At 40.7% G+C, this 14,415-nt stretch overlaps 1 long non-coding RNA gene across 1 annotated transcript in view; it reads left to right on the forward strand.

The window, feature by feature from the left end:
* The window catches only part of LOC117803419, a 36,455-nt gene that overhangs the window by 14,838 nt on the left and 7,202 nt on the right, over positions 1-14,415 (forward strand). The window lies entirely within an intron of this gene.

Below are 14,415 nucleotides of genomic sequence, written 5' to 3' on the forward strand. Positions count from 1 at the left end.
AATAAAAATTTTGAAAAAGCTGTGAATTTTTTAAAGTATTTTCAGTAGTTAGAGTCTGATTATTCATGCTCTTTGTAGCCTCTCTGTCTCATTGGCAGACGTTATTTTCTTGCTCATCCTGCTGTTACTGTGCATCAAGGAGGCATTGTGTACCAGAAGGCTTTCAGCTACTTGGGGAAAAGGTGCTTATAAGAACAGGGTAGTTATTGGGATGCCTGGGTGGCTCAGTCAGTTAAGTGTCTGCCTTTGGCTCAGGTAATGATCTCAGGGTCCTGCAATTGAGTCCTGCATTGCGCTCCCCGCTCAGTAGGGAGTCTGCTTCTCCTCTGCCTGCTCTGCCTGTCGCTCCTCCTGTTTGTGCTCTCTGACAAAACTTTAAAAAAAGAACAGGGTAATTATTAATCATAATAAACAATTTTTGTCAAGGTGCGTGGGTTACTCTTGTGTATTAGTAGCTGTCAGTGACTAGATAGCTTCTCAACAAGCAGGTTAATTTGTTCCTTCTAAATCGCGGACCTCACACTCTAGGTCTAATGTCTCATAGGAGCTTTGATAGCATAGAATGGTTAAGATGGGAAAGGCTCACATTCTCTATCCCATTCAAACAATACAGAGCCGTTCTTTGAGAACAGGGTTTAGGACAAATAGCGTTCATCCAGATCTCTAGGATATGAATCAACAAAGCAATTAGGAAACTCGTGTGTTTTTTTGTTAGAATATATGAGATTTGGTATATATGAGACAAACTAAAGAGTTGGCAGGGTTTTAGAGCTGTTGAAATCCATTGGTTTCCAGACTTTGGGATTTTTTGAATGAATCAAATGATAATATGGATAATAAACCTAGTTGCCAGTTTTAGTTCTTAAAATAGTGGCAGTGTATGCAACATTTGGTTTTAAAATAGTTATTAACAGCAAAGAAAGACAATTTTTTTAAAGATTATTTTGAGAGAGAGAGTTTGAGTGAGCACAAGCAGACTCCCTGCTATGTGGGGTCCTGGGATCAGGCCCCGAGGTCACTGCCTGAGCTGAAGTCAGGGAGTCTGCATAATCATCTGAGCCACCCAGATGTCCCAGGACATATGATTTTAAAAATGAAATTGTCTTTTTGAAAAGCTTGCCACATGGTTGTTCTCATTTTGCTGTAAAATAATGAAAAATTGTATTTCATTTTGGGCTATTATTTGGGAATCATTCATGTATCTCAGCTCCTGTTCTATGACAAGTCAGTCTTAGAAGTAAACAAATGTGTATATTATATATATTTCCAACACTCTAATTAGGGTAAATCCAGAATAACAGCCATTAAAATTATTTGCAAAGAATCATTTCAAAGTATTGCGTACTACAAAGAAATGGTAACAAAAATAGGGTTACAATTTTGTGGGACTTTTGCATAAGTGTTATCATAGAAATGGGTAAAGAGGGATGCCTGCGTGGCTCAGTCAGTTAAGCATCCGACTCTGATTTTGGCTCAGGTCATAATCTCAGGGCTGTGAGATCAAGCCCCAGGTTGGGCTCTGGGCTGGGTGTGGAGCCTTCTGAAGAATCTGCCTCCGCCCCTCCCCCCCTAAAAATAAATAAGCTTAATAATATATATATGGGTAAAGAAAGTAAAGTAGAATAGTTTCACTGGGTCTTTCTGGATTGTAGGCTTACAGATGGATTTTCTGCAACAGGCATGTATTACCAGAAAGCATTTTTTTTCCCCAAAGTTATTCTAGTTTGTAATGATATCGGAAAATGCTTGTACATTAACTAAAAAATGGGATACAAACTAAAATCAGTATGGTTTCAGCTTGTCAGAAATCTAGGCACCATCCTCAGTCCTTTAACACCATGTGTCCATTATGTCCATAGTAATGTCCGTTTTAACCTTTTTATTTCTTGGTCTGCCTGCCCTTGTCTTCATCATGACTACTACTTCATGCCTGGCATAGAGTGGTCAGTCACCCTGAATATTTGCCAAATAAATGAATTATTAAATATATTTAAAACCATGTAGTAGCCTCCGTGCTTACCCTGGCTATAATCTTACCCTTCAAATTCATGTCATTCTTCAAAGTAGTTTTACTAAAATGTGAATCTGACCTTACTGGAAATGCTTTAATGGAGGAGTCCTTGTTCCTTAGGATGGCAGCCAAGGCCCTGTGATCTAGCTCTGCCTGTTACAATGCGAGCCCCAGAAAGGTAGTGTTTCACTTTGTCTCCCTGAGATAAATACATAGTTCTTGCATTAATATCTAGGACATTGTAAGTGCTCACGTAAATGTTTGGCTTTATTAGGTTTCTTTCCTCTTTGGTATAAATATAAATCTGTAAAACAGCTCCTAAACTTAGATTGTGAAGAGAAGGAAAGAAGATTCGAGATGAATTTTTGTAGTTAAAAGTTAGACCTAAAATCGCTAATGATTTATGCCAAAGGGCAAAGCCATTCTTATTCTTTAATAATAATAATAATAATAATAATAATAATAATAAATTGAACATCTGTTCTTCTTAGGTGCAATAACCAGATGCAATTATCTTGAAAGAATAACGATCCTAGGTCAAACATCCTGGTACTATACTATCTGTTGCAGGCAGATTTTTAAAAGCCTCTCAACAGTGTTGTGCTGGGCAAAGTGAAAATTCCCCTCCATCCTCTGGTGCTTGGTTATAAATTTTTATTTTTCACATTTAACAACTACCTTTCCAATACATAGAAAAAGATAACTATAAAGGTATTTTAACTTAGAGAAGATAACTTTCCCATAGCGAACTTTTCTTTTTTTTTTTTTTTTAAAGATTTTATTTATTTATTCGACAGAGATAGAGACAGCCAGGAGAGAGGGAACACAAGCAGGGGGAGTGGGAGAGGAAGAAGCAGGCTCATAACGGAGAAGCCTGATGTGGGGCTCGATCCCATAACACCGGGATCACGCCCTGAGCCGAAGGTAGACGCTCAACCGCTGTGCCACCCAGGCGCCCCCATAGCGAACTTTTCTTAACAGTTCCAGCAACCCACTATTAATAGGATGAAAGTTCAGGGCTAGATTCTGGCATCTTATTTTTTTTAATTTTTTTATGATTCGTCAGAGTTGCACGTGTGCAAACGGGGGCAGCAAAAAGAGGGAGAGAGAGAAACAGGCTCCCCGCTGAGCAAGAAGCCTGTTGGAGGGCTCAATCCCAGGACCCTGGGATCATGACTGGAGCTGAAAGCAGATGCTTAACCAACTGAGACGTCCTCCCAAAAAATCCATTTTTTAAAATTAGTTTCCCTGCTACATGGGAATGTTAAAATGTTGCAAGTCAGTGGTTCCCAAGCCAGTTTGGTCACTGTAATTATCTGGGAAGCTTATTAAACTATACATTCCTGAACTCCACACCCAAACTTCCCCAGAACAAGATGTTAGGCGTCACCATTCCTAATTTTCTTAGGATGTAGCAATTCCTGAAGAACCGTATGCTGAACTACTTAGTGTGACCCAGGAATGCCTTCTTGGCAAACTTAAGGTTTTTTAATATTTATTTAAGAGAGAGCACAAGCCAGGGAGAGAGGCAGAGGGAGAAGCAGACTCCCTGCTGGGCAGGGAGCCAGACACAGGGCTCGATCCCAGGCTCCTGGGATCATGACCTGAAGGCCGACGCTTAACCGACTGAGCCACCAGGCACCCCAAGATGTCTATTTAATAAACAGATATGTGAAATGAGGTGTTTCACTAAAAGGTCTATATAAACCTACAGTATAAGGAATTCTTTTCAGTTCTCTTTTGGGAAGTGTTGCTGTAATAGACCTGTCCAACTTAAGCTTGGAAGTACTGTTGTCATGAGCAATTTCTTAAATTTCTTCTTAGTAAGTTCATCAGAACAGCAACGTAAATTGTTTCCAAAGAAATTTAGAATATTCTGATGGACTGAACTTCTTTTCTCTAGTAGCTAAAAGCCAGGTAATGTTAGCCTGGAAACCAGTCCGTGTGGTTTTTGGTGTTCTGTTTTGGTTTTTTAAGTGTGTTTCGGTTTGTTGTAAAAAAGAAACCTTATTTCTAAACTCCCACCTTTAATATACGAGCACCTTAAAAGGGGAGGAGCTATGTATGGGGCACCTGTCTGGTTCAGTCACTAGAGCATGCAACTCTTGATTTTGGGGTTGGTAGTTTCAAGCTCCACGTTGAATGTAGAGGTCACTCAAATGTAAAATCTTCTGTGGGCGCCTCAGTTGGTTAAGCTTGGGTCATGATCCCAGGATCCTGGGATCGAGCCCTGAGTTGGGCTCCCTGCTCAGCAGGGAGCCTGCTTCTCCCTCTCCTCCCCATTCGTGCTCTCTGTCGCTATCTCTGCCTCTCTCTCTCAAATAAAGCCTTTAAAAATAAAATCTTCTAAAAAAATTTTTTTGGGGGGGGCATGGAGGGGCATCTGGGTTGGCTTGGTTGGCGGAGGGTGCAACTCTTGGTCTCCAGGTTGTGAGTTCGAGCCTCACTTTAGCTATCATTTAAACATAGTGACATTTCATTGTACAGCTTTTACAGGGAATCAGTTCTGAGACGTGTAATTTTTTTTAAGGTTTTATTTATTTGACAGAGCACAACCAGGGGGAGCAACAGGGAGAGGGAGAAGCTGGCTCCCTGCTTAATGCGGGGCTCAATCCCAGGACCCCAGGATCACAGCCCAAGCCAAAGGCAGACCCCCAACCGACTGAGCCACCCACGTGCCCCTAGACAGTGTGATCTTTTAATTAAGGTTAATGTTTTCCTTTAAAGCTTAAACCAGTAATTTTAAATTCTGTAAGTGCAGCTCAGTGGAAAGAAGCAGCACATCATTTAATATTCATAACTTAAGAGTAGTAGATCTTAAGAAATGAAGTCATGAGCTAGGACTTTAAGGATCCACTTCATCATAAAAAATTCAGTCCTAATGCCAGTAAATACTCCCATCATGTAATTCCATGTTTTGGTATCCTTTTCACCAACCAGCTTTGAGTTAGACTTGCTGTGTAGTGATGGAGGTAACGTACTCTCCAAAGAGGTTTAAGTTTACTTTCTTCACAAACTGATGAATTGTTTTGAATTTTACATCATTATAAAAAAAGCTAAATATAAGGAGCTACAAATTACTTCAGCAAGTCAGTAATACAGCCAAAGCTGGGGAGATACATATGAAAAAATATAAATACAAAAAAAATTCTTTCATCAAGTTGGCAGTAAAAATTGTGTGAGACATTGTTTCTGAGAACATGGACATGTCTTTTAGTCTGGAGTAACTTCTACAGTGGTCCCTGTATTATCCAGAAGATTAACCAGGAACAAAAAAATACAATTTAATTTCCCTTAGATCAAAGTTAAGCTCATCCAGGTCTTTCCTGCTGATTCTGCCAAGCTAGTTCCTTGGCTATACTTCACTGGATGCTAGGTAGGAACAGTGGAAATCTTGTTCATCCATTCATAGGCATCACTGTTTAGATGATGAGGTGTTTGGCTACCCTCAGAGTTATGTAACGTTACTCTCTTATACCCTCGCTTCGTTGAATTTTACTTTTTTTTTTTTTTTTTAAGATTTTATTTATTCGACAGAGATAGAGACAGCCAGCAAGAGAGGGAACACAAGCAGGGGGAGTGGGAGAGGAAGAAGCAGGCTCCCAGCAGAGGAGCCTGACATGGGGCTCGATCCCATAACGCCGGGATCACGCCCTGAGCCGAAGGCAGACGCTTAACCGCTGTGCCACCCAGGTGGCCCAATTTCTTTATTTTGACATTCAGAGCTCCGGGCAGAAGTCACTTACTAGTTTGGGGGACTTGGGAATCTTTTTTAAGTTAAAGGATTGGGATTCTCCAAATTGAAAACCAAAGTAGTCCACATCATCAGCTATGGGATTTTTTAATGTGAAAGGCAAAATACAACACAAGTGCAAGTAAGAGTAAATGAGTAAGATAAGTAATTGTGTAAGAAGGAAAGAAATTAAGGACTGGATTTAAACTCACCCTGCCTAATAAAGTCATGGTTGAAAGGATAAATGAGGTATGGAATTTAGTCCTTCCAACATTCCATTGTGTTAATCATTCTTCCTGTTCAAAGAGGCAGCAAGGAGTAATTTCAGTGGCTGCAGTTATAAATAATGTGCTATATAAGCATCCAAGTGCAGAGATAAGAATGGAGTCATGGTTGTCAAAGAGAACTTGGCCTTTATTCTTTTTTATCATTTGATGGTTTCTGTTGCGCCTAGAGAATCATCTTAAGGTATCACTATTCCTGAAACCAGAGTTTACACAAGTGCCAAACACATGAACAAAATACCCTACTAAAATTCCTCTCAAACACTGTATTTTTTTAAGACTTTATTTTTAAGTAATCTCTGCATCCAGGGTGGGGCTTGAACTCAACAACCCCAACATCAAGAGTTGCGTACTCCACCAACAGCCAGCCAGCCACCCCTCAAAAACTGTATATCTTCAGAGAGCAGGTGTATCTGCAGCCTGTCAGTGGTCCTGCGCCATTCAGCATAAGCTTAACAAATATTAGTGGAGAGTGACAGAATTTAGGATTAACCTAAAATCCTCTAAGGTATCCAGTATTAACTAATTCCTCTCTCTCTCATTATGCAAGCATTAGTTTGCCTAAAAAGTGATTGACTTTTTTGTCAAATAGCCACAGTAATTTTGGGGCAGTTCATTGCATCTCTGGACAGCTCTTTTTTCTTTTGGGACTGTAGAACTGAATATCCTAAATTCTGTGCCACAAAAACATGAGTAAAAGGAATTGGGTACATAAGTGGCAGACAGCATAGGTTATTGGGACACATAGCTTACTCCATCAATAAACCAACTAAACAAGAAACTACTTGAGAAACTTATTAGAGGTTTTTTTTTTTACTAGTATTTTCAAATCTATGAAAATATTTTCATAAAATAACTTTCATTGCTAGCTACTAGAATTACAGTTGGAATTTTTAGGAGCTGTTTGAGATGTGAGGTGTAAACATAACACTGAAATTATACATGTAAGTATATGATTGTAACATTGTTTAATAAACTTAAATCTTTCAGTGATTTTTTTTTTTTAAGATTGTATTTATTTGTCAGAACGAGGACAAGCAGGGGAGTGGCAGGAAGTGGGAGAAGCAGCCTCCCCCTCTGAGCAAGGAGCCTGATGAGGGCCTCGATCCCAGTACTCTGGGACCAAGACCTGAGCCAAAGGCAGATGCTTAACCTGCTGAGCCACCCAGGCTTCCCACTTTCAGTGATTTCTTACTTTAATCACAGAGTTTCTCTTCCCCCAGGGTGTAGCAGGCATATATTTTAATACTTGCTGTATTAATTGGCCAGGCAGAAGCACACAGTGATAATGTGAGATGCCAAAAAAGTTATCATGGTGAAGACCAAATTGAATTAAATACCTAGCCAGAACTTTTTAAGTTACTGTGACCGTACGTGAACACAAGTGAGATTTACTCTTTCTCCCAATAGGGACTAGGAAAGAAATGGGCAAACTACAGGAAGCACAGCCTGGGAGTTAAAGTTCTTTAAAAAGTTGTTGAAGGCTTAAAGGGGGTCCCCATGTGACTTGATACTGTTGCTTGAAAAGCCTAGAATACTTCCTGGGTGGCCTTATGCCTTCCCCCACACACACAAAAAGTAGATTCCTGGACTAGAGCAGTTAAAGGAAAAACTTTGAATGTAAGATTTCTAAAAACAAATAATGCTGAAATGGCAACTAGTTTACCGGAGAGCCTGCTGTTCTTCAAGGGATCAGTCAGTACATAGAAAAGAGGGAAGCCAGCTTAGCCAGGAGGTCAGAATACAAATATCGTAAGAACTAGCTAATGAATAGGCAAATAATTATATGTAGCATGTCACAGCCAGTAGATGGAGTAATATGATGCCACCGTTAAAATGAATTTATAATAACATGTAAAAATTGTTTGGGCATATTTAAACTATTAGGATAGGGCTTTAAACCCTGTTGCATTAGAGACGCACAGAAAGAAAAAGTAAAGATGTATCTCCACTACAAGCAAATAGACATATTTTGATTTAGTGCATACTTCTCTAGTAGTTTTACTTAATCTCACTCTTGCTTATTGAGTGTTAAGTAGTTTGGTTATATAGCAGCATTCTCTGAAGTATCATGTTGGCAATACCTTTATTTTAAAGAAATGGAAACTACTAGGTTAAGTCAATTGTGAACCAAGTCTTGTATCATGCTCAGTATTCAAAAAGAATAAACTGATGGGATAAATGACATTAATAAATGGAAGGAGATTTGCCTCCTCGCTGGAAAAACTTAACCTTCAAAAGATGGCACTACTACATTAAACTTCACTGAAGTGGAATCACAAATTACTATAAATGCTTTTTTATTACTCGACAGACTAGTAAAGTTAATCAGACATAATAAACATTGTCAAGATTTTCTTTTAAGATAGACTCTTAGTGAGGTGTAAGCATTTTATAAGGCAGTTATCAAAGCTGTATTGGGCTTAAATTTGGTCATCCACGCATGTACATCCTAAATGTAGCTGCCCTCCTTGGGCAGCCTCTGTTTGACTTGTGCCAAAATGTAAAACAGGGCTGTGTAAACTTAATCACATTCCCCAAAAAGAATTTACTTTGTGAGGCATAAATAAGTAACATTTATTTTTATTCATGATTTCACAAGATAGACTGAATAGAGAATTTAAGTTGCAAAATATGCTATTCTGTTCAGAAAACCCCATGCAGTTCTCTTTTTTTCGTGTTTTTGTTTTTTGTGGTGAAACACATGAGTACTACCCTCTTAAATTTTAAAATGCACCGTACGGTATTGTTTCTCACTTTCAGCTGCCTGGTCTTTTCTAAGTTTCCCCCTTTAAGTCTTTCTCATGCATATTTAGCAGTTGTGGTCACTATACAACCTTAGCAAGTATATTCTTGGTTAAGATGTAGCAAATACAATCAGATTTTATGTCCTGCCGTGTAGCACTTACCCTTAATGCAAAGTCTCACTCAAGAACCCTGTAGTGTCACAGAGGGACACACTACAGAGGAGACACAGTATACGTCTAACATCTTTGGGGAGTGTCTCACTGGGTTAAGCTGCTAACAGCACTTTCCTCAACCTGGGCCTTTAGTCAGCATTAACAAAGGTAATAAAGAATTGCAGATTTTAATCATAAATAGGTGGAGGAGAACTTAGACTGGTTTATAAAGTTGGAATACATTATATCTGAGCCTGAACATTTTAAATAAATACTTTGTGAAACAGGTTTTTCTACAGAAAGGTCAGTTTCCATCTAGCACATTTCATTTAGCTGTGTTCCTTTATACTATATAGAATTTAAAGAATTTCAAAACAGATTGCATCTTTGCACAGGTTATTCAGTTTTATGGCTGTCTACCTCTATAGATTTCCATCTGATTCTACAAAATCTGCAAGTTGCCAGGGTAACCTTGGGATCAACCACAGAAATAATGATGTATTTGTCTCTCAGCCAGTGGTTTGTTTTTTGAGATTTTGTGAATTATATGACAGAGCACAAGCAGAGGGGGCAACAGGCAGAGGGAGATGCAGGCTCCCACTGAGCAGAGGTGGGGGGGGGGGCTCCATCCCAGGACCCTGGGATCATGACCTGAGCTGAAGGCAGATACTTAACCGACTGACCACTCAGGCGTCCCAGGATGCACATTTTAAAAACCATTGGCTTATGGGGCACCTGGCCTTCAGCTCAGGTCAGGATATGATCCCAGGGTTCTGGAATCGAATTCTCTCTATGACAAATGAGTTCTTTTAAAAAAAAAAAAATGGGGCTCCTGGGTCAGTCTGCATTAGAATTACCTGGTGCCTGTTTAGAGTTTAGATGCTTGACAAACCTACCTAGTCAAAATCAGATCATTTCTATGCTCCCTTTTTGAGATCTTGAAAAGGCAGTGAGGAGACTGTTCTCTTTGAACGTTATTTAGGAACAATACCATAATATTAATGGGATGTTATGAAATCCAGATGAGTATTTTAACAGGCTGTTAGGAATGCAAAAAAATAGGGCACTGCATAAACAACTGCAAGGAGGAGTGTATTTGAGCAGTTATGGATGGGGGTGGGGGAAGCTTTTAATTTACAGTGCAATCCTACAGGGAAAGGAGGGGGGAGAAAATGCTTTTGAGCTGCACACAGAAAAATTGCATCATATCCAAGATTTGTTGGATAGTCCCTCTCTTCTGTATTCCTGTTGAACAGGAAAACTAGTCATTAAAAGTAACTTGATATAAAGATAATTGTAGGAGGTGAGAGAACAATAAAATACCACTCTAAGCTATTGTCAGGGAAGGGGATTGGCTGGGCCAAATAAGTTAAAATACGGGAATTAACAATCATCAATACAATGTTGATGTAAAAGGAAGTTAACCTATCCGCATAGTAGATTCAACATAAAGGGATACTGCAATCCAAATGACCGTTAATAGGCTTTAAATGTTTTCAACAAGTTACATTAGTTACCTTGTGAACCCAACCGTAACTGGGAAATAGTCAAGGGTAATCCAGGAACAAAATCCATGTTCATTGTACATTGAAGAGTAAAGTTTTAAACACTCCCTACGTGTGGATTAAGACCGTGACTGATTAGAATCCCTTTTCTGGTGGTTTTGTGGAACCAAATTATTTGCACTGAAGAACCACCATCTGTTTCCCAATAGAAAAAGGAAAATAGTAGGGAAAGGCAACATACCCTGGGTTTCCGGAGTAGTCCTTTGAAGTACCTTTTCCCACTCTTAACTGACCGAGACTATAACCTTCGTTTGTTTCAAGCTCCCAGAAGATAAACTTAACCTTTACACGAGTTATTTCCAGAGATGTTTCCCTTGCCCCCGCAACTACACACATCCTTAGTTTTGTGTCAGAGGCCTTTAGACAGCCCCTTAAAGCTTATGAATCCCTTCTCAGGATGTTTTACGTGTATATTATATTCTGCACACACAACTCCGTCTGCAGACATCTCGTTAGGCATCCTATGCCGGGCATTAAAATTCTGAGAGAACGCTAAATTAGGATTGTAACTAATGGTGTTTGAGCTTCCTGTTCAGGTTAGGGGTACTTTGTGTTACTCTAGCTTCTGGCTGGAGAAACTAGCACACTAAAAAGTGGCTGGGATGAGAAGCCAGTGAGTTTTACTTTAATAAGAAACACTCAAAAAAAAAAAAAAAAAAAAAACCTTAAACCCCCTTCCAACATTTCTGACCCGCCAAGGGGAAAGAGGGGTTCCGTAACCCAGTTTTGACCCTTTGTGGAAATAGCCCCTGACACTGCATACACTATATATATAACTGGCTCACCGTGCCTATGGACACACCCAAGATCGCCTTTAAGGGCCTACCACCCACTTTACACGAGAAGCCTCTTCTTGAGACCTCCCCGGCTCTCGGTGAGGTGGTTTTTTGCTCTCGTGAACTCCACCAAGCCGTCCAGACATTCGCCCGCGTCTGGAACAGCGAGCCGTGGGTGGCTGCCAGTAGACGCAAACTCGTGGCTTGGCCGCTGGCCCGAGCGAGTCCGGACCCGGCGTTTGCGTCGCGGCAGCAGGCTGGCCTGCGCGGCAAAGGGCGTAGCCCGCGCCGCTTCCTGCGTCACAGGGGGCGACGCCCTCCCGGCGGGGGAGGGGCAGGCGAGCCGAATCCGCCTGCACCTTACCCTAACCTTTGCCCGCGGTCGGCGCCGGGAAGCGGCTCTGCTCTCCCCGGGGCTGGAGTCCCCGAGGGCCCAGCCTGCCTATGGCCATTGGTACAGTGGAGATCGAAGAAGCAAAAGACGGCCGGCGGAGACGCGCCGCTGCCTTCCTCCTTGCGCCATCTCGGAGGAGCGCCAGAAACGTACTTCCGCCGCGGCCGAGAGCCCTGGCGGTGTTGGACTGCCTCTGCCAGGCCGGCTTCCGCCCAGCGCTTTCTGCGGTACCCCGGGTCCAGGGCTCTAGCTTTTTCGGTATTCAAGGTCTCATGTGACTCCACTTTTCCTTTTTATATTATCTGTACGTCACTTTTTCCAAAAAAAACCACACAAAAAAAACTGGTTTCACTTCCGGCTTCCCCCAGCCGTGACGCGCTCCGCTCAGAATGAGAGCCCGGCGCAGCCGCCATCTTCCGGAAATGCTGGTACGGGCCCGTGTGGCTATTGTCCTGTGTACAAAGAGGAAGGGACTATTCCGTCCGTTTTCCTGATACTCTGCTGGGGAGGGCGGGAGCAAGAGTGATCCTGCGGTGGGACTCGCCTGTATTTGAATTCCGACCCCCACCCCAACTCCTTAATCGGCTTTGCCCCACGTTGAAAAATGGTAATCTCTGAGCCTCTCTTAACTTGTTGATGGGTCAAATGAGGTAGTGCATGCAAAGCCCTTAGAACAGTATTTGGCTTAAAAGTAAAAATAAGGAAAAGCTATGAGGATATACTGAGCGCCTGTTTCCTTTTGCCATAGTCGTCGTGTTAGGTATGGAAAGTGCTTTTGATTCTTCATCTCCACGGAATGGCCTTCTAGTACCTGAAAGAGCTGATGTTTGACGCCTCCTGAGTTTGCCTGCGTCTCCCAGGCAGCCCTTGATGCACCTAGTTCCTAGGAAAGTTTCTGCTTTTACTTGACTTGCCTCTTTTTGTAGCGTTTTGTACTTGATGAATATTCTGTAGGGATAGTGGACAAGCCTAGGTTTGGTGTGATTGTAGCATCATATGAATGAAGAGGTAGACTAGCTTCTCCCAGGTACATTTAGGCTGCTGACAGCAGGCCATAATGCTTCCCTACACTTGATCCCTTACCGTTTGGAACGAAGAATAGATTGAGGAGGGGGTCTTAAAAAAGAACGAGAGAAATGCTTAGATGATTTTGGTCATTATTTATAAAAGAATAAAATAATTAAACATATAAAAGAGATTATCCCTACAAGAAATGGACGAACTCCACAAACTTGTGGCAGACTCACTGGTGAATGCTGAGTCTTCAGATGTTGAGGAATAATTAAAACTCTTCCTTTTCAGGCTGAGTTGCTAACTTAAGTTTCTGGTTGATTTCTGTTGTCCCTGCAAGACTCAGAAGTCTTACCTCTTACCCTCTAAGTCTTTACCCCTTCAAACATTAAGCATCCATAACTCAGACTGAATAATACCTTTGAACAGCACAGTTCCCACTGTGGAGTGAAATCATCCGATCCCAACATGGGTTAAAGAGTTGGAAGTTCCTTATACTTTAGAACATTTAACTTGTACCACTGTCAAAAAAACCAAAATGGAATCTTTAATGATATGGAAACACAGGCAATATGTAGTTTAATGAAATTACATGCACAATGTAATCTTATTTTTGCTTTTAAAAATGTGTGTATGGATATGAGGAACATTAATTTCCTCTTTAGGTCTTTTTAAGGGTTCTGTGATGTATTGTTGAAAGAGTGTAAAGTAAAAGTTCTTTTGTAAACTTTATGAAGATAGATTATAAGACATGGGGGTCATTATAAAAGATGGATATTTTGTTAGCTAACTCCTCAGTTTGCAAGGAAAATGTCAGTTTGATAAATCAAGAAATATAAACAACATTTAGACATCTGGAGTTACTGCTAAATGATGATACGTCTCCAGTTTGAGGTTGAGATGGGGTCTTGTTCCTTTTCATTTTAAGCTCTTGGATATGGATTTTTTTTTCTTTATAAAATATATGCATGTTTTACTTTGCTAAATTTAAAAGGTTAAAAATTACACTGAAGCATGTTTTAAGATTTATTTTCATGTAGGTTAACCTATCCTTTCCAGGTTTGTTCTTTTCCTTCTCTACAAGGAGCTAGAGCAAACAAACTAGCTGAAATGTACTTTGAGTAACAGTATCAAGTAGAAACACATTATGAATTGATTAACATAAAGCATGAGGTTTTTCTTTTTATAATTGAGGGAATGAAAATACAGCTTAATTATCATGAACTGCGTCACACTCTTTTTGGGATGGTCTTTTGGCTTGAACCCATTAACTGACTACCTTGTAGCGCTGTGGGAACTGCATTATTAGAACAGTTTCAAAGTCACAGCTTTTGTATTTGGCGCCCTCTAGTGTATAATTTTAAATAACAAAAGCCAAGTTACCCTTGCTAAGCTGTTAGCTGGAAGATAAAATGCGAATTTCAGTCCACCCTGTGGCACCTGGCTGGCTCTTTATCTCAGTGTCATGACTTCAAGCCCCACGTTGGGTGTAGAGACAACTTTAAAAATAAAATAAGGGGCGCCTGGGTGGCACAGCGGTTAAGCGCCTGCCTTTGGCTCAGGGCGTGATCCCGGAGTTATGGGATCGAGCCCCACGTCACGCTCTTCCGCTATGAGCCTGCTTCTTCCTCTCCCACTCCCCCTGCTTGTGTTCCCTCTCTCGCTGGCTGTCTCTATCTCTGTCAAATAAATAAAATCTTTAAAAAATAAAAATAAAATAAAAATAAACTTGAGCCTATCT

This window comes from Ailuropoda melanoleuca, chromosome 1 (genome assembly GCF_002007445.2).
Source record: "Ailuropoda melanoleuca isolate Jingjing chromosome 1, ASM200744v2, whole genome shotgun sequence".
In the NCBI taxonomy this organism is placed as follows: Eukaryota; Metazoa; Chordata; class Mammalia; order Carnivora; family Ursidae; genus Ailuropoda; species Ailuropoda melanoleuca.